Below are 18,848 nucleotides of genomic sequence, written 5' to 3'. Positions count from 1 at the left end.
AGTATTTTAACAGAGCTCATCTCTAGAAACTGTCTTAAAGATGGACAACAGCTGGGAAGACACAGCTTGATTAAAGATGGGAAGCTTAAAGTAGGGCAAGAGATCTCATGTTTGAATACATTACTAACATGGTAGATAAGGAGAAATCAGTAGATGTTAAAATACTGTTTGGTTTCTGAGACACATTTGGCAGCTTCTCACATGACTAAAATAAAGAGCAGCTTAAAAAAAAAGGAAAAAATAGGTGCTAAATAAAAGAGTATTAAAAAGGAGAACAACATGAAAGACTCATTTGGATAACTTGCTTGGACAACAACTTGGTTATTTATCTGTTTTTTCAAACTGAAGCTCCTAACACATTGCAATATATAGAAAATTAAATGTTAAAACATGATGAGCAATTGGTTCTACTATCACATAAAGCCAAAAAAAAAACAAAAAAAAAAAAAGAGAGCATATAATCTGTGGCAATCCTCAGCTACAAACAACCTCTCAACAAATATCATTCCTTATTTTTCTGGTCTACAAGTTTCTCCACTACATCTTTCCCTTTGCAGAAAGAATCAGTGACATGGGAGGCACCAAACTCTCCAAGATCCAAATTCTTAGCTATATTTCATAAACTGAACCCTAAGAGTCCTCAAATGCTGGAGGGGTAACAACCACAGAAACGCATACCTGGACATCAGAATACCAGGGTATTTATTTTTCTTTGGAGAAGACATAGGCACGTTATAGTGTCTTAATACTGCAGCATGCTTATACTTCATTCTTAATACTGCAGCATGCCTACACTTCATTCCTTCTTGTTCTACTGATGAATAAGAACAGCTTTGAGGCAAGGGCGAGATCTGGAAAGGTACAAATGGTAGTTGCCCCACTGCTCTAGCAGGTCATTAAGACACAGGTTGTTTTGCAGAGGTCTATGGGACTTGGTTATCTAAATCTCCTGCAGATTGGGCCAAGCAGCTGAATTACTTTTGAAAAGAAAGCTGTACTCTGCAGACATTTTTGAAAACAGACTCATGATTTGTTTTGCACTAAGGGAAAGATATGAAATGTTTTTCTTCTACTTGTTACTCTCAGAAAAACATGATATTCTGTTGCAGAAGTTCCAGGTTTCCACAAGGTTTTACTGTCCAATGGCCAGTTATTTTGTGCAAACAAGGGTAAAGGTACTGCAAGCTCTGCATTTAAAGTACCTTTACATTGTCTATGCTAGAGAAAATTGGTTTTTTGCTAATTCATTATGGGCGTGTGTCATGGATGAGTGGTTAGGCTGCTCAAAGAATCACCATCAAAGATATTTGCAAATAGTGATTTTAATAGAAATCTATAAAAGTGTGATTCAACAGAGTTTGATGGCAAGGTTCACTCTATTACTTATTAAATGAATGGAATATATATAAAAAGGAGAAAAGAAAAAAAGAAAATCGCTAGCAGCAATTTAAGGTTTGTTTGCAGCAAGGAGAAAATCACAAGAATTTAGCAATAACTAATCATTAATTAATCTAGCATCTACAAAGTGATTAAATGGGGTTTACTACAATATTTGTATCGATACACACACACAATAGGCCTAGTAATTTGTCGCGTCTTTAGTGAAATACTGACAATATGCATATATAAAGGTACCTAGTAAAAATTCCCCTTGAGTTCAGTGAAATACTCACTTCAGATGATTGTCTCAATGGGCGAAGGTCAAGGCTCAAGGAGTGAAAGGCACCAGCGATCATCCCAGGTCCTGTTGTCAGGCCTCTGTATGTGACTTAAAGTTCACAACTCTGAGAGGCGTCCCACTCGGAGGGAGATTCTGGTGCAGCCTGCTGCGCTCCAGGAGAGCTCAAAGGTTCTCAGTTGGTACCGCTGTTTACAGGGTCACAAGATGATTGACTTTAAGCATCAGTAAATTTCCATTCTACTTTCACAGCCCGTGTTGGAAATTACTAAAGTTCTCAAAAATTTCAGTGATGCTGGTACAGATCCTCCCGAGTTACAGCACAGATAAGATAGGCCCCAAGGCTATCACGAGGCGATTGATACAGACGAAAAATATGTTCCAAGGTTGTCAGGGCTGCCTCCCTGGTACAGACAGTGCTGCTCCCACCTCAGCCATGTAAGAGTTTCTGATACAGTCAAGGGACGCTCAACTGCCAAACTTGTTACACAAAGGCCAAGTTTTGACAGGAGTTACTGAGACTGTAAAGCATCTTTTCTTCCCATACTCTGCCAGGTGTACAAGAGAAAAGGGGGAGCGGGGAATGCACCGCCACAGCATGATTTTTAAATTTCACTTTCTTGTTCCTAACTCACTGAGGGGTGCTCTGAAAATCACACTAAATGCCTTCTGTATTTCCTATTACCTGAGGTCATACTTTTGTTTATAAGAAAAGGATGCATAATTTTTTCCTGCACTGATGTAGGGCATAGGTAATGCTAATGCAATTACAGATTTTCTTAACATTAGCTATTTGACTTTGAGGAGATGTGGAACACATCCTATTAGTTTTAGCACCCCACAGTATTATCACAGTTTTTGGGGTGCAAGAGGGCCTTGTACCTGGGGGATAGAAGCAGTGGAAGACGAGTAAAGAAATAAGACTACCAGGCAGCTACTGAAGTTTTAACACCAATACAAACAGATGAATTTAACATAAACCAGAGTGTCAAATCCGTTTTAACCTAGTACTTCTTGCTGATTCTATGCAATGTGCCTGTAACCAGTCCTAAACTTTGATTTGATAAGCAGGTTTACAGGAGCCAGGAGAACAAGATCTCACACCATAGGAAGTGAAAGAATATTCATACGCGCAGAACATCAGATCTAGGTGAGGTAAGGACCAAAGTGGAAGCAGATGTAGCTTCATGCCACCCTGGTTCTGAGCACTGAGAGGGGCCCAAAGCAGAGTTGCCTCAGAGCTGTTGTAACTTTTTGTTGACTATTTTAGCTGTCAGGGATGACCATGACCATAGACATATCTCAGAAATGCATCTTTGCCTGGAAATTCCCTTCTTACAACACAGCCTACCCACTTTTTTTAGCATAGTCATGACTGATCAAAAAATGTTTGGGAAAGTATTTGACTGTCTGCAAGCACTAATTCATTCAAACTATAAACCTAATGGACTCTTATCTGAGAAACAGAATCACCCTAAAAGATGCACTTGAATATAGGTTTCTCGTATCTCAGACAAGTGACTTACCACTGAACTATTAGATTTTCTTTCATAGTTTCATTTTGATAAAGAATAAAATCAAATTCCAATACCGAGAAATTTTCATGAAATATTTTTTTCACAGGGAAAATGGCAACACTTTTTAACCTCAAATCATTTGGCTGAAAATTCCCAAATCCTACTGTGATGTCCATTAGAACGATATTGCAAGTCCTGCTCTTCCCACAAGCGAGTGAGGCTGCCTGTCCCATTGTGCACTCTGCTCTCCTGTCCTGCTGAGATACTTTATAAGTCTCTCCTGGTCACAGCTTCCATGGTTCTCCCCAGATATGCCACCATACCAGAAGGGACAAAATAATCCATGTGCAGCACAAATAGGGGGCTTCCAGAATCATGTAAATAATGTGTAGTGCATCAAAGTACAATATTTTTGAAAACAAATGACTGATTTATCTAATAAGGATAACTTTTATTCATTAAGATGAGGGACATCTGCCCAGCTTCTGCTGAAATTTCAGCCCACTTATTCCCTCAGCAGGATTTTCCTGTAACACTTCATAAAGTAGAAATAATTATGGATTTCTCCTACTTGTTCTGCAGTGACATTTTTATTTTTCATTTCTCAATTTTGCCTCCTGTGCAGCAGGTGCTTCACCTTCAACTCCAGAGGGTTGCCTAAAGGCTTTTTCATTTAACTGCTGCTACATGCTGGTGCACAAATTGTCTGGCAGGGATGATGTGGGGTGATAAGGCCCACATCCTACAGCAGAAGATTTACCAGCTACCCAGCTTCTTAGAGCACATAGAGCCTGGCTCCACACTGGTTATGGGTCCAGTTTTTGTAGCATGATGTACTGCTTCAGACTAGTGGAATTAGCTCAAGATGTTAATAACTAGAAATTAGTGATGGGGAAAACAAAGTTTTAATACCTATTTCAATGGGAAATGTTTTAAGGATTTATTTTCTATGTTAGGATATACAATTTAATTCTCTTACCCATCACTTTTCATTTTAGCCCTGCCTGGGAGTCAAAGAAAACAGCAGCTTTTTATAAAAGCAGCATGTTATCCCTGGGAACATACAAGGTCAGGCTGGACGGTGCTCTGAGCAACCTAATCTAGTTGAAGATGTCCCTGCTCATTGCAGATGACCTTTAAAGGTCTCTTCCAGCCCAAACTATTCTGTGATTCTATGATTCTATGAAAAGTGAAAAATAATAGATATGCTAAGGGAGTGGCACTGTCTGCTATTTCTGTTTCAATTTCCATTTCTGGACCCTCACACCTCCAAAATTAGTTATTCAAAAAAACTGTTCAGATGCTGCTTAGTTTTTCAGAGTGTTTTGAAATATCACTTTGGCACCTGAAACACAACATGGGGAGAATGCAAATGCATGAAGTCAGAGAAAGTGGTTCTACAAATCCTACCTGGAATCTTGATGTCCTACATTTCTTCCAAAGCTTTCTGTGGCTGCAAAAGCTGTGCTACTGTGAATGCCCAGAAAAGCTTTCAGTTGTCTTCCCTGTAAAGCTGTTCTAACTCACAGACAGAATGTCTTTACTGCCCAATGCCTATCCTGAAAGCTCTTGGTTCAGCTCAGAACATAGCCAGATGTGCAGTGCCATGCTTGACATGGTTTTGGCTACAGCATACCTTCCAGAAAGTGTCCAGGCTTCAAGGGTAGGAATGACCTTACAGCTTCACAGTTTTCCCCCATAATTAAGAAAGCAATTGCTAAAAGCACTGCCGATTTGTCTTAACTTGCCTGGCTTCAGTTTCACCCACTGCTTTTTGTTGCACTTTTTTCCCCTGTCCTCACAAAAACTTTAGTATTCAGGGTGTTTTTTTCCTTTTCCCAAAAAAGTATTTCTGCATTGTTATCAAGTCACTCTTCAACTTTCTTTTTAGCATGACTAACGGACTCTGTTTTACAGCCAGTAGAAACTACATCTTTTTCTTCACCGTGGAATATATTGTCATCACTCTTCTATGTAAGTTTTTCTATACCCCTTAAAACCGAAATTCTATACCAGCTTTCTATAGCATGCCAAACATGGCACTGGCATGTGACCATTTTAATCAAATTAATCTCTGGCTTTGCTTTTTTAAGAGATGGCCAGACAGGGAAGGGGGTGTGTGCTGGTCCCGCCTCAGGTAGTGGCCTTAAACACTCATCTGGAATGTTTAGCTCCTTAGAAAGGGGAGGAAGCCTGGGTTATGGTGGACGTTGCCCAGACTAGCAATCCTATAACTGCTTAATTTGAAATTAAAAAAACCCCAACAACAACAATCTAGGAATATGTGTTTGGAATCCTCTTTTTACCTTGCCCAGTAAGGTCTAATCAATATGCTACAGAGCAATGGAATAAATTACCTACTCTTCAACTCTGGTATTCATTTTAGCATGTTAATGTGCTCCAGTGGAGGAGCATCTTTTCTCCTGCACTGAGAAGTTATGGTAACATCCTACAGAAAGGAATTTTTTGACCCCATTAACCTAAAGGAGGCCTGTCTAGATCAAGTCGCCTACTTGCTAGGCAAGTGTCCCAGTTATAACTGTTAAAGACTCTGGAGGAACGAGTTCCTCTTCACTGTTATCTTAAGACATTATGTTAATTTTTGAATGGGTAGAAGTGCCTAATAAATAACAAAGAAGCAGTTCTGGGAACTCAAGGGAAAAATGGGAGTTCAGGCATTCCTCCTATCCTCAGGGATTCCCCATTAGCCTGATCAAGGCAGTTGTCTGCGTAGCATGTCAGCTTTCCAAACCTTTGTCTAATGATACCTAATTCTTCCCCACTGATAGACCAGGAACCTATTTCTTTGAGACTATTTCTTTTCTCTGAGTTACCTTCCAATGAAAAGGTATCTTTTGCATATCTTGAAATGACATTTCATGTCTTCCTGTATCTTACCCTTAGTCTCCCTGAGGACATTTTATTTTTGCCTCTTCTCAGTGTAATGATGTCAAGATCACTGGTCCTCCAAGCAACCACAAACATCTAGTAGACAAATTTGTAATATCTATATAAGTAAATCCAGAGTTAGTTTAGATGTAGTTGTCTACCTTGTTGCATTAGAAAATTATCAGCTAAAAATTACATCCCCCTAACAGGTAATTCCAGATAATACAGACAGGTACTGAAGGAATAAATAGTTCTTTTCTCTGATTTGATTCGGTGTCCTCCACCAAGCCCCATCTTGGGCTACATTAGTTAATACATGAAGCCACATGCACCCATGAAATAGGCTATGGCAATCCCACAATAAAAGGCCAGCTCAGCACCTCCTTTTGAACATGTTATCCTTCCTAAACAGGTTATGACCAGGACCTTTAACTGTCCAGGTATGTGAACTGTCCAATTAGGTTTCAGAAAATGCCAATTCCATCAAATTTATTTTCATCAGTCAGAACCCTTTTTTTTTCATTTCTCAGACATCTAGGAATAATACCCGTCATTATAAAGCTTCTTCATTTTATGTTCTTTTCCATCTTGTGCTCAATTTGTTCACCACATGCTGAGTTAGACTCATGACTGCATTTACCTTATTTTATGGTTAGTCTGATGCTCCCATGGCTGGTTATGATAATTTTCCAGTACAATTAATTATCACTGTGATCAGATGCAATCCACGCTGCTTGCCACGTACCGTTCCCTGGGACTGTGGTCCAGCGGTCCTTAAATGCCATCACACTCAATGTTCATGATTGTCTATTTTTTCTTATCTATTGTGCATGGTACTTGAAGAATCATTAGTTTCTCTATTTCTTGCTCAAATCTCTTCCCAAATTCTCACAGTCATCTTTTAACCTTGCAGTTCCTAGTGACACGTCCCTTTGGTATCAGTGTGTACTGTCATCTGTACTGATTGACAGACAACCTCATAACCCCTTCCAATCTTGCAGTTGCTGCTCATATTTACATTCTACTAGATAACATGCTATCTGGTTACCCTGATTTGCACTGCTGATTTCTTGGCCCACTCTTCCTACTGTGCTGATAACTAGAGCCAAAGAAAATACTTTTTTGCAAAAAGTCAATATGTTAAAAATATTTTAGGTCATCTCAAAGTTGTCTACAAATTATAGTCAAATTTATTGAATAATTGAGTGAAAAGGAAGAATATAGATTAAGTCAAAATACGAGTGCCAAAAGTGCAGGAAGGGAGAGACTTCATTCATCTCATTGATCTCTGCCCCAATTGTAAGCACTGTAAGCATTTAATTTCCCTTTTTCCTGAAGGGATTAGAATTCACATCATGATGCCAAGCATCCCAATCATCATGCTGTTTAGCATTTTGTATAAAGGCTCCAACAAGAGGGCAACCTCAGAATATCATATAGCCTGTAGTGGTTAAGGCACTCAGCTGGGTGGAGAAAACAACAGTCAAGATCTCCCTCTTTCTCAGTAGGGGCAGGCATTTGAATGACAGTGTGTGACCTCTCAGCTGTGTGCTCTAACTGGAGAGAATTGCAAGGTAGATTCCTGTCACGCAAGCCAGTGGGAACTGTTCATTTCTCGTTATAAAGCATTTCTAACCACATGTTGGAGTTCTGAACTGCTTCATTTAGACTACTTTCAGGTCTTCTTTACTAGCACTTTTTCATTATGTGTATTTCACTTGCTTGAAGTTATCCCTTCCAAAGATAAAAAAGATAATAGGTTATTCCTTATTTTCAAAAATTTTACACGGAGGAAACATGTTCTACAGGATGGAATATGTAGTATTTTGCCCTCTTTCAGCCATGTGCTGGATGTGCCTTATTAACGGACAGAAATACTGCCATACATTACCTTGCCACCTGCGGTGAAGTTGTTTGAGCTTTTCTCTCTCCTTGGTCCAATGGCTCTGTAATTATTAGACTCTTACGTGTTCCCCACATGCATCTAAAATATTTTTAGAGGACTTAGGGGCTGTCTCTAGGTCTTTGGACCACTCTCCAAAGACTGAGCCATTGATTGTCACCTCAGGCTTAGTCAGGACAATGCAGAGTTCCTACTGCAAGAATAAAAACTTTGACAGCCCCATGTTTGTTTTTTTAGCAATATGGAGAGAGAACAATGATACAGAAGGATGTCAGTAGTGTACTTACATAATATAACCCCTTACTGGATGTTGATTTACATATTCTCATTCCCTCCCATTTCTTTCTACAGAACTTGGTTGGCTCCATTCCAGCAGAGGAAAGCACAAGAAAAGAAAGATTGCTTTACCCTGGCAAACACACACTACCAACAGGTACACAGCAGCTGTTCAATCTTAGCATCAAGATTACGGACACACACACAAACCTCAAGCAGGCATACTTATTTCAATGCTGGTCACAATGCTCTGACAACAATTTGTTATAAATCCTTTCACAGTCAGCCCAGACAAGATGAAGGCACTTTTGTTGTTGGTTTCAACAGATAATTCATTTTTCCTCTGAAAAAGGAGGTGGAAAACTAAGCTGTCTAGGTTATTAAACTCCTTAGGCTCAAGTAATTATACCCCCAAAAAATCATCAAATTTTGCCTGTCATTAGAATATCCAACAACTCATAACAATTATAGCAATGTATGTAATCTTCATGTCTAATTTCTGTATTTCAATGTATTAAGCAAACACAAAGTAATTCAACGATATCACTGTTTGACAAATGGCTTCATGACCACCAGAATTACTGATACCTGCTTTCCTGTGCCTTTCAGTCTTGTCACTGGCTTTAGTAGCTAAGCCATGTAAACACCAAGTTAAACATTTCCCTGCCTGGGCTAGTTACAAGATCTTTCTCCCACGTCAGCTGTCCTGGCTTCAATAATACTGGAACTCACCCACGGGATGGAGGGAGGATGGAGGAGGGAGCCTGTCCCTCCATCCTCACTCCCACTCCAGTCCCCCAATCTAAAAGCCATGTTTCCATCAGAAACAAGGCCATATTTTTTGTATTATTTATTCATTAACATATTTAAAAAAATAAAACTACGCTCACCATTACACTGTTGGTGGTTAACATCGTGATAGATCAGTTGTTAACCAGGGATCAAAACAGAGTCGAACTGGCCGTGGCAGGTGGAAGCTATAGCCAAATATACCATAGCTCCTGTCAAGGCACTTTCTAAAAAGGCTTCTGGTCTACATTCACAGCAAGATCTGTGACCTCTTAACTCATCAACACTGTCCTGCCCAGAGGCGTAATTTAGGGCCCTCAGCCAAGTTCCCCACTCAAAAATTGGAGGAAACCTGCCACACAAGAGAGACAGGGGCCAGAAAACTAGGAAGAGAGCTACCTAAAAATATATCCAGATCAAAATTCTGAATAAAAAAGTACACAAAGGAACCGGCAAGGACTAATCCCTGCCCTTCACACACCTTCAGGTGCTTTCCTCCAGACTTAATAGTGGCATATATTGGAATTGTAGAGAAAGTTGAGGTTCTTTGCTCCGAACCATCTTTTGGCACCAAAATCAAGTCACCCTTTCACAAAAAATCCTTCACAAATCTCAAGAACCAAATGAATAAAAAAGAATCCCAAAGACATGAAGTACCCCTAGGGAGTGCTGAGTAGTTTGGTGATTAGAGCACTCAGCTCCAGGACTGCTGATCTGTCTTCAAACATACACCTGCCTGATTTGAACCAAGACCACCCAACTCTCAGGAGAGTGCCTTCACCACCAGATTATTGGTTTTATAGGGGTACACCCAAAAGATGCACCCCAATGATGCAAATTAAATTATTATTTATAAATAAACACACATTGCTCAGTGCCTGGAATCTGTGTCTCTTAGATTAGCACACTAACTACCAACTTTGAGCATTAAACTTTTTTTCCTTCTTTGATGAAGACCATTTAATAAATAGTCAGCATTTATGACAGGGAATTTGCCACTAGCTTCTCCTAAGGATCTGCCTTTCAACATGTGGTGCTTAGTATGTTCATACTAAGGGCAAGCACTGCAGTAACAATATCAGTGTGTGGCAGTGAGAGATAAGTGAATTGATAGAAACTACTGAGTGAGTAGGCGATGAAATGGCAGATTAAATTCAATGTCAGTGCGTGCAAAATAATGCACTAATGGAAAAATAACTGTAAGCATTCAGCCAGAGGCCAGACAATGGACTATAAATTAGATACTTTCACTCATGAAAGGGATCTTAGAGTCACTATAGATAGTTTTCTGACTTTATCACCTCAGTACTCCTCAGTGGTCAAAAAGGAAGCAGGGTGCTGCGACTTATTACTACGAAGAAGGAATAGACAACTAAGCAAAAAAAAATCTTTAACACTTCTTGGAGTTATGGTTGCAACATATCAAACAGGATACAGTAAAAACAGTACAGAGAAGGATGAAAGAGATGACAAGAAGATAAGAAGAAATTAAATAGACCAGAACAGTCCTGTCTGGAAATGACTCAACTGAGCAGGCAATAGATATGAGAGAAGAATATAATATCCTGAAAGGCAGAGAGAAGATGAACGGGAAACAATTATTTGATGTTTCACATAGCTCAGGATGTGGAAGACACCAAATGAAATGATCAGATAGCACGTATAAAGAAAACCAAAGGAAGTTCTTTTTCCGAAGGAAAAATCACATGTAAAAAGCATAAATGAGATCAAAAAGATAGGCAAAATCAGAGAATAAAACTCTGTCAAGGGTTATTGAATGTCATGATCCTGATACCACTTGTGGCTCCAGGTATCTTGCAGGTTAGGAAGTGGGAGACACTGTCTGGGAAAGGTCGCTTTGTACTTCCACTGTTCTCTGATGTGTCCGTTGCTGGCCACTGTCACAAAGCTAGGTGGACTTCTGCCCTTACCCATCACATTCATTCCTATGTTCTTATGTATTCTAATAAATGCTTCTTTTTAAACAACAGAGCAGATTCCACAGTTAATATGCAGAGAACCATTGAAGTATTTACAAGTCTAATACCTGACTTGTTCTCCTGTGATATGGGAAACCTGTTTCAGATCCAACTCCATGTCAGGTAGAGGAGGGATTCAGGAATGGATATCTCATAGCCAAGGCAAGTATATTTTGAGTATTCTAGTATCTTCTTTAAGCAGAAACAGGTCATAGCCATATCAGCTATGTAATGAAGGAAAATTTTAACAAGTTCTGTTACACAGTTTGCTGGAAACAAAGAAAATATGTTTGGTTTAAAATGAAATATTTTGCATTTTAAACCTTGTTTGAAAAATTGTAATATTTGTAAGTTATTTTATAGGTCCTTTTAAAGCAAATAAAAAAGAGTCAAAATATAAAAAGCAGCTGATATTTGTATGCATTCAAAATTAAAAGCTCAGTAACTTTTCGGTTCAATTTTTTTTCCCCTCAGACACAAAAGGAATCACTGTTTTCAAGTCAAAATAGGAAAGAAATCATAGCAATAAGAATCTCATTCACCTGATAAGCTTCATTGAAAAGTGTAGTTGTGATAATAAACTCAAGAAAAAAATAAATTATTGGTATTATGCTTCTGACCTGAATTGATTGGATTACTGTTATTTCCTTCCATTTGAGCTGGAAGGCATGGTTCTTTTGTGTCCCTTCACTGTAGGCTGAGATGCTCCAAATCATAAAGCTAATTTTTTACACAAATATTTTATTTGACTAAAAACTCATACCAGAAGTATATTGGAATATTTGATATTTTCAAAAAGTTCCTCAATAAACAAATAGATATTATGAGAAAAATACAATTAGAAATATATGTCAGAAACAATTTTATGTGTCTGAAGTGATTAAGATTTGTAGGAATTTAGCACTGTAGAAACGAATCACAAAAAAATCTGAAATTATTGGCAGAAATTATTTTGGCAAATACTTAAGAGAAAAAATTGTTTCCAGAGAGCATGGCTGACATGGAAATTACTTGCTGGCCAAATGTTGCTAAGCAAATAATTCAACCAGCCTTATTTCTTTAGTTAATGACATTCTTTGAAAATTTTGACAGTCAAATAGTGTTTGTAATGTGTATGTTTAATTAAAAGTCAGAATGATATTTTTCCACAAGAATAAATATTAGTAACAAATTGATCATGCATCTAATTATTTTTGTTTTACCATAGACTTATTACCCATATTTCTTACAATTTCCCTTTTTATAGCTGTGAAAACAATCCATCCAAGCTGAAACATGATATGAAGAATGTGTCATGTTGCTTCTCAATGTGGGTGAAAACTTCCTTCTAAAGCATAGCGAAAAATGTGTGGGGTTTGTTGTTAATTTTGTTAGTGCCAATAATACTTTCCAGTGATGGACAAAAACCTATAAAAAAGATTCTAACTTAATTATACTTAAATAACTAGGGCGCCTCTAAAAGGTAAACAAATACTCTTCTGTGGCATTGCCTTTACCACAATATTTCCTAAATTTAGAATGTATGTATACCACAGGACTGTATTTATACCAAGTCATGGTAAATGTTTACTTTTTGATATGGTATGTTCGCTATGTATTTATAAAAATGAACTGAAAAGAAGAGTTGAGAATGGATAAAAAATACGGGGAAAACCTGAGATATGAAAAGAAAATCAAGTTATACTTAGAGAACAAAAAATAAAATGTCAGTTTAGCTGCAAAAATAGCATAGCACCATGTGAATAACACCGTGAACAAATTACTCCAGGGTGGAAGGTAGCACAGAGACTTGCTCTGCTTAGCGAGGTAGGATCCTGCAGAAGGCGTTCAGATTGTAAGTGGACTTAGGTGAAGCAGAAGGTGCCAATAAGAGAAACTAGAGCAACTTTACCCTATTGTAACCATGTACATTTAGCAGGTGTCAAAATATCTATCTCCATTGAGTTCTGCAGTCCTGAATATTAGAAGCAAGGTCTCAGCTGGTGGAAAAAGTGTCATGAAGTCAGTCAGCTGTAGCATAAAGACTAATTTAAAATTAAGGACTGGCAAGAGAACACTTTTTCATCCTCAAAACTCACCCCTCAGACTGTATCAACTGCCTCAATGGCTTTGAATTCTCCTTTTCCATGACATGTTTTGGAACTACCTCTTACAGGGCCTGGTCAAAAGCCAGAAATTGTATTCATTAGAAGATTCTGGGGACAAAAGAAAAACCCTTCCACCTAAGTTTAGATATCGAATCTTCCTGGAAATTTTCCATGGAGAGGAAAACCCAAATGTGATTAGTATTTACATAATCAAAATACTTTGTTCCGAAATTTTCATCTCAGTTATGTTTTCCAGCCCTTCTAGAACAAAGAGGACTTGGCTTCACAGGGTGGCAACCAGGATGCTCAGGTACCCAGACGCTCAGCTTTGTGACATGGAGCCAGAAATCCCAGACTTCTCAACTAGCATGCCAGGTAAGCTGGCTGGACTTCAGGCTCAGCTCAACAGGAATCCTGCTGCTGTTCTTTTGGAAATTTGTGAAAGCCTTTTGTGTTTTCATAAAACATTCCAGTTTTGAGAAACTGTCACTTTTTAATGAAAACTCGCTTCATCTAAGAGTCCCATTCCATTCTAGAGATAAGGGCAATAATATTCATTTTGGATTGACTCCTTCTGGAATAAAATACTGGGTGAAAACCAAAATTATTTCTGTTTTCTTTTCAGAACTTTACTTGGGCCATGAATTGTGAGTCCAATTCCCATTCTTTTTAGTTAATAAAATCGTGCTCCTTCAGGAGAGTATAGAGCCAACATCTCTTAAGTTTGCCATTACAGATGCCTCCTTTTCACATTATTTCCTCAGATGAAGAGATTTACCATGTTCATCCTGTCTGCATTTCTGCCTTTTTGATAAAAAAGAAGTGGGTAAACAGTCTATGGCAAGGTAATTGGTTTAGTAAAGTGTAAGGCTGTATATTTCCCTTTCAAGTTCTTTAGCTCTTGAAAACTTTTGAGAGCCAAACTTCATTGAGGTTAAGTTTTTACTCATTCCTAGATTTTTCCATCCCATGTCCTGAATAATTTTAGGATATTGAAAATACAGTCATGCTAATCATTCTGATTTACAGTGCTCAAAATCAAACAATAAGCATGTTAATATAATTTTACTGATTTTCCTTTAAATGAACTCCCTCTGTAGGTCCTCCAGAGATCTAAAGCCATGATATGTTCAAAGAAAATTAGGTGTACCCATCTGAAGTTTTTAAGTGGGAAGTTTGAACTCTGAACTTTCTCCTGGAGGTTGTCACTCTTGGTAACATGAAGGAGAGTCAGGTGTTACTTTATATGACGCAAAATTACCTTTGTGTTATTTCCACATACCAGTAAGAACAGCAAGAATTTAATTGTATTCACTTCATTGGTTTTTAGAGTTGCTAAGACTAAGATCTGGATGCAGGACAGAGGCTGTCATTCTCCAGAGGGTTGTGCTACACACCCCTCCGATGCTGAGAAACCAAGGACAGAATCTAGGACAAACAGTCTGTAGTCATACTCCTCTGTTTCCATAAGAAATAATTATGAGAGACATTGAACTGGCTATGGAATAATAACCTGTACAGTTCTAAATGTTACAACCTTACGGCAGGACGTGAAGAGCCTGTCAGAGTCTTTATTTCATGACAGCATGATATGACATGAAAACAAAGTGCTCAGGCAGCAAAAATTGATGCAGTCCTGCTGAAGTCCTGGGAGCTGCTCTCTGCCACGAGGGTAGACCACCCTGCCTGCTCTTTCTTTCTCCTTTTCAGAAGGAAGATATTTGAATATCTTCCTGAGGGCTGCAACTGGGAGAGGGAAGCTGGCTGGTGGGCACGTGTCTGTGCCCAGATAGGACAGCAGCTGAGCTAGCAAGGGTGTGTATTTGGCTTTATGTGGCCTTATTGCCACTGGCTTGAATGATAGCCTACCATCGCCTCAGCTGGCCAAGGTAGCAGGTGCCACAGCATTGCTTTTGTTGCCTGTTGTGGCAGCAGTTATTTTTGTTGGCTGTGGGAATGGCAGCTGCTCAGCTTGCTAGAGCAGAGGTAGGGGCATAGCGTTGTAGCCGATCTAGGATAGCTGACATAGCACACAAATCACTATTATTAGTAATACAGTGCTGTCTTTTGCCTTCATACCACCATTACGAGATAAAAAGACGCAAGGACAAAAGTCAAGATAGATTTTTGCATAGTATTGATCACATCAAATACAAAACTAAGCTGAATGCTCAAATGCCCCTGGCTATCATTTTTGTTAATTTGTTCTTCTATTTATGTGGACTAATGGCCTAATGTTCTCTCTTCGTTAGCACATAGTGTAAATTATGTAATATTTGATCATGATTTATTTTCTCAATCTGGAGTCCTTCTTTTACACACAGATTATCCCAAGGGGCCATTTACAACCATGATTCTATGAGCTATAATCACAGTTCTAGGAATGCTAACATGAACTCTTCTCTACTTTATACTGAATATTCACCAGCATCTGCTATGGGATTAATACAAAAAGATTTTGCCACACATGGCAGCCAATTAACAAACAATATGTTGATATAGTTTGGGGCTATCCCTTCATCTTCCATGCAGAATCTGTTGTGGAGATATCTCCAGGGGTTTAAATTGCAGTCCTCAGCTTCTCAATTTACATTTGGCCTTTCATTGACTCTTTCTGTCTTAATAGTATACTTTTTCATTTGTATACAAATATTACATGGATGTTAACCAGGATTTACTCTTGTGTTCTTTGGTTGTTTAAGTCTACAAGGATGAGCTTTTGTTTCTTCCAACTGGATGTCTCTAAATTGAAATTGTTCTGTTAGTAAGGTAGGGTACAGAGGAATGGGCACTATTTTCTTGGGTTTGAGTTGATTTTTCTTTTCTTCTGCATTTATAGTAGAAATACTTTTAAATTTTATGTAAACATTGGTGTTTCAAAGCTCAGTAATGCTGCTGCTTATTTAGATTTCATTTCATTCAAATGAAATACCATTATCCTCCACTTCTGAATTAGTTTGCCTGAAATGCATTTTTTACCATGCCACTTTTAAGGTTTATTTTCAAATTCCCTTTTCTATGCTGCCTGTAAAAGTAGATTGTTACAGTGATGTATTTTTAAACATTGAGGTTGGTATAATTTTCCATTGCCTCCCACTACAACATTGACTGCATCATTTATTCCAGTTTTCAAAATTTTTGATCCAGCAGTGGGTTGCCCCTACTCTCCCTCTTACACAAGTGGCCTTTTGACTTGTGCAAAACTACAAACATGCCAAAAAGTAGGCATATATTTGTGCACGCCCAAGATTTAAGTTATATAGTTGATATAGGTGTCTGTAATAGGTGAGATTAATTGTTTTTCATGTTGTGGTACTGCTCCCTATGGTGTCTAGGCTTGTCATGCCTGCTGATTTTCTCTAACCTACTTTTTTACTGGGTGTTTTTTAAAAACTCTATCCTACTTTTTCCCATACCAAAGTAAATGGGATTTTTTTTTAGAGTTTAAACTCATCCTGCTGTGACTAAAATAAAATTCTAAAGTGAGTATTGCATAGGCATATTTTGGCACAATATTGATTTTATATACAATTCTATACCTCTAATTAACATCAAAATTAAATTTGGGTGAATGTTTTCCACCATAAATGAGTACTTAAATTTAATAGTTCATCTGGGCTCAATTTAGATGTTTTAAAATTTGATATCCAGAAAGAATTCAGATTTGAAATTCTATTATATATCCAAAGCAAAAATTTGAAAGGCTTTGCTGGAAAGAATTTGAAAAAGTTTACTACCTGAAAAGCTCTGCTGATGTGTGCTCTTTTCCCATTGAAAATGGTAGGCAGGAGTAAAAGGAGAGGAAGAAAACGTAAAACAAATGGAAGGAGATTAAAAACAAAAGCTAGCATAAGTAAAAAAAAAGTAAGAGGTCACCAAAGGGAAAGACTTACAGAGCCTGTGATCTGGATCCAGTTATCAACCTCCAAAGAAAATAGTGAGGTGTTATTATTTTTATTATATTGGAATGAGTAAAATGAGCATCTTTAACACTGTTTATTTATCTCAAAGCTAGGTCTGAGGGGAAATTCTCTGTGAAAACAGAGGGCTGGAGTCATCTAAAAGCAAAATGTAAAAGCACTCATTGTTGGATGCGTCTCTGTTTATGTTTATATGGACATGGGCTTGGTTATATCAGTCTCTAAACTAAGCAGAATTTAGGAAGACACATGAAACGGAGACCTAGTCACTAAATATTAGCCTCTAAAGGGTCAGGGGAACTTTTATTTTGAAATAAAACAAAAGTAAAAGTAAAGCTATGTTGCCCTTGGACAGTCTCATTCTCCTGTTAGCTATTCAGTTTTCCTCATTAACTTTTTTCCTTGCAAGTTTTGAACATGAAGAATAACCAAAAAAGTGGTTCCAACATGGCCTGAGCATTTACTCAGGAGTCACCTGAAGCCTGTGAATTCACAACACTTGGAGAGAGTACAGTGAATTTTAAGCAGCTGTGCTCAGATCCACCTCTGACCCAGGTCCACTGGATTCAGACTGAAGCTCCCTCACTCTCACATTGGGAGGCCAAGACACAACATTAAGCATTTCCACTGAGTTAGGGCCAAAGTCAAGTGAAATCACACGTGCATTTCATTTCTTATTAAATGCAAAAGATTATGCAAAATCACAGTTTTCCTGTCTCATGAAACAACACAGACAATGCTTTATTCAGCTCAGCTGTAACTTCTAATAAAATATGACAGAAAATAATGAGTGAAATTGTACTTCAAGTCTCAGAGGAGAAGTCTGTTAGGAAGGGGGGAAAAAAGCCCTCATACAGTATTTGTTCAAGACTCTTAAGAAAAAACTACACATAGAGTTATCAGCGTTGTCTCATAACAGTGAAGAATAAGGAGGATAGTCTAGCTGAGACAGAAGAAGCTGAGTAGAAGCCAAGATACCATTTTACTGTTAACCTCTTCAGGCTTAAGAACTGAGAAATATCAGGGAAGTTTATATGTATCTGTTGCCTATCATTTTTATTCTGCTCAGTAATACTGAGATGTTAATCCCTGTGATGGGATTTCCATTTGACCATGTGCAGGGAATTTAACTGTAACTTAAGTTATAATTCAACATGTCAGATCAATGATGTCAATGAATGCTGATTTGTCCCAGTAGCATTTGTTGCTATTACTGCAATAATGAAGACTGGTGGAATCATTTGATGATGTCTGTGGGGAGAGCCTTTACCAAAGGTTGGGCTGACTTAGAATAGGATGGTGCACTCAGTTACTTTTCTGATAGTGACACAGAAGTTTTCAAAACACTCTGCAATTAGATATTTTACTTTGTTTTTAAATACATTAAGATCATGAGCCAAAGACTGTGAATATTGATAAGACACCTTTACTTATGCTAGGAACAGAGATATTACACTGTGTTACCTGAGCTGTAAAAACTTAAAGCTGCAAAAAATTAAAAATTTTAATTCATTTTACCTTTGGCAAGATTACTCTGTATCTTGGCACTGATTCTCCTATTATCTGACTGTATTTTGCTCAATTGAAGTATTTGATTCAAGACTTATTTCAGCAGACATCACATCACCTGTCTTCTCAGTTATCTTTGAATCAGCTCAATATTTTATTTATTTTTCTGAAGTCCCTTGCTCAAAGGTTCAGTGCACCTGCACAAAATTTAAAAAATAATGTGGAAATCTAACATATACTAATTTAATATATCAGATAATCACATACTGATTAACATTTTCTAATTTAAATTGTTAACCCT

The 18,848-nt window shown here is 37.9% G+C and overlaps 1 long non-coding RNA gene across 4 annotated transcripts in view; it reads right to left on the bottom strand.

Moving 5' to 3' along the window:
- The window catches only part of LOC148053397 (uncharacterized), a 41,642-nt gene extending 39,781 nt beyond the window's left edge, over positions 1 to 1,861 (bottom strand). For all 4 annotated transcript variants that reach the window (XR_015708873.1, XR_015708875.1, XR_015708874.1 and 1 more), the window contains exon 1: positions 1,674 to 1,861. This is a non-coding gene — a long non-coding RNA (uncharacterized LOC148053397). The remainder of the gene's footprint in view (positions 1 to 1,673) is intronic.
- Between the last annotated feature and the right edge of the window lie 16,987 nt (positions 1,862 to 18,848).

Source organism: Nipponia nippon, unplaced genomic scaffold (assembly GCF_047370975.1).
Source record: "Nipponia nippon isolate SJK-2023a ecotype South Korea unplaced genomic scaffold, ASM4737097v1 scaffold_4, whole genome shotgun sequence".
In the NCBI taxonomy this organism is placed as follows: domain Eukaryota; kingdom Metazoa; phylum Chordata; class Aves; order Pelecaniformes; family Threskiornithidae; genus Nipponia; species Nipponia nippon.
This window is presented reverse-complemented; position numbering and strand designations above follow the sequence as displayed.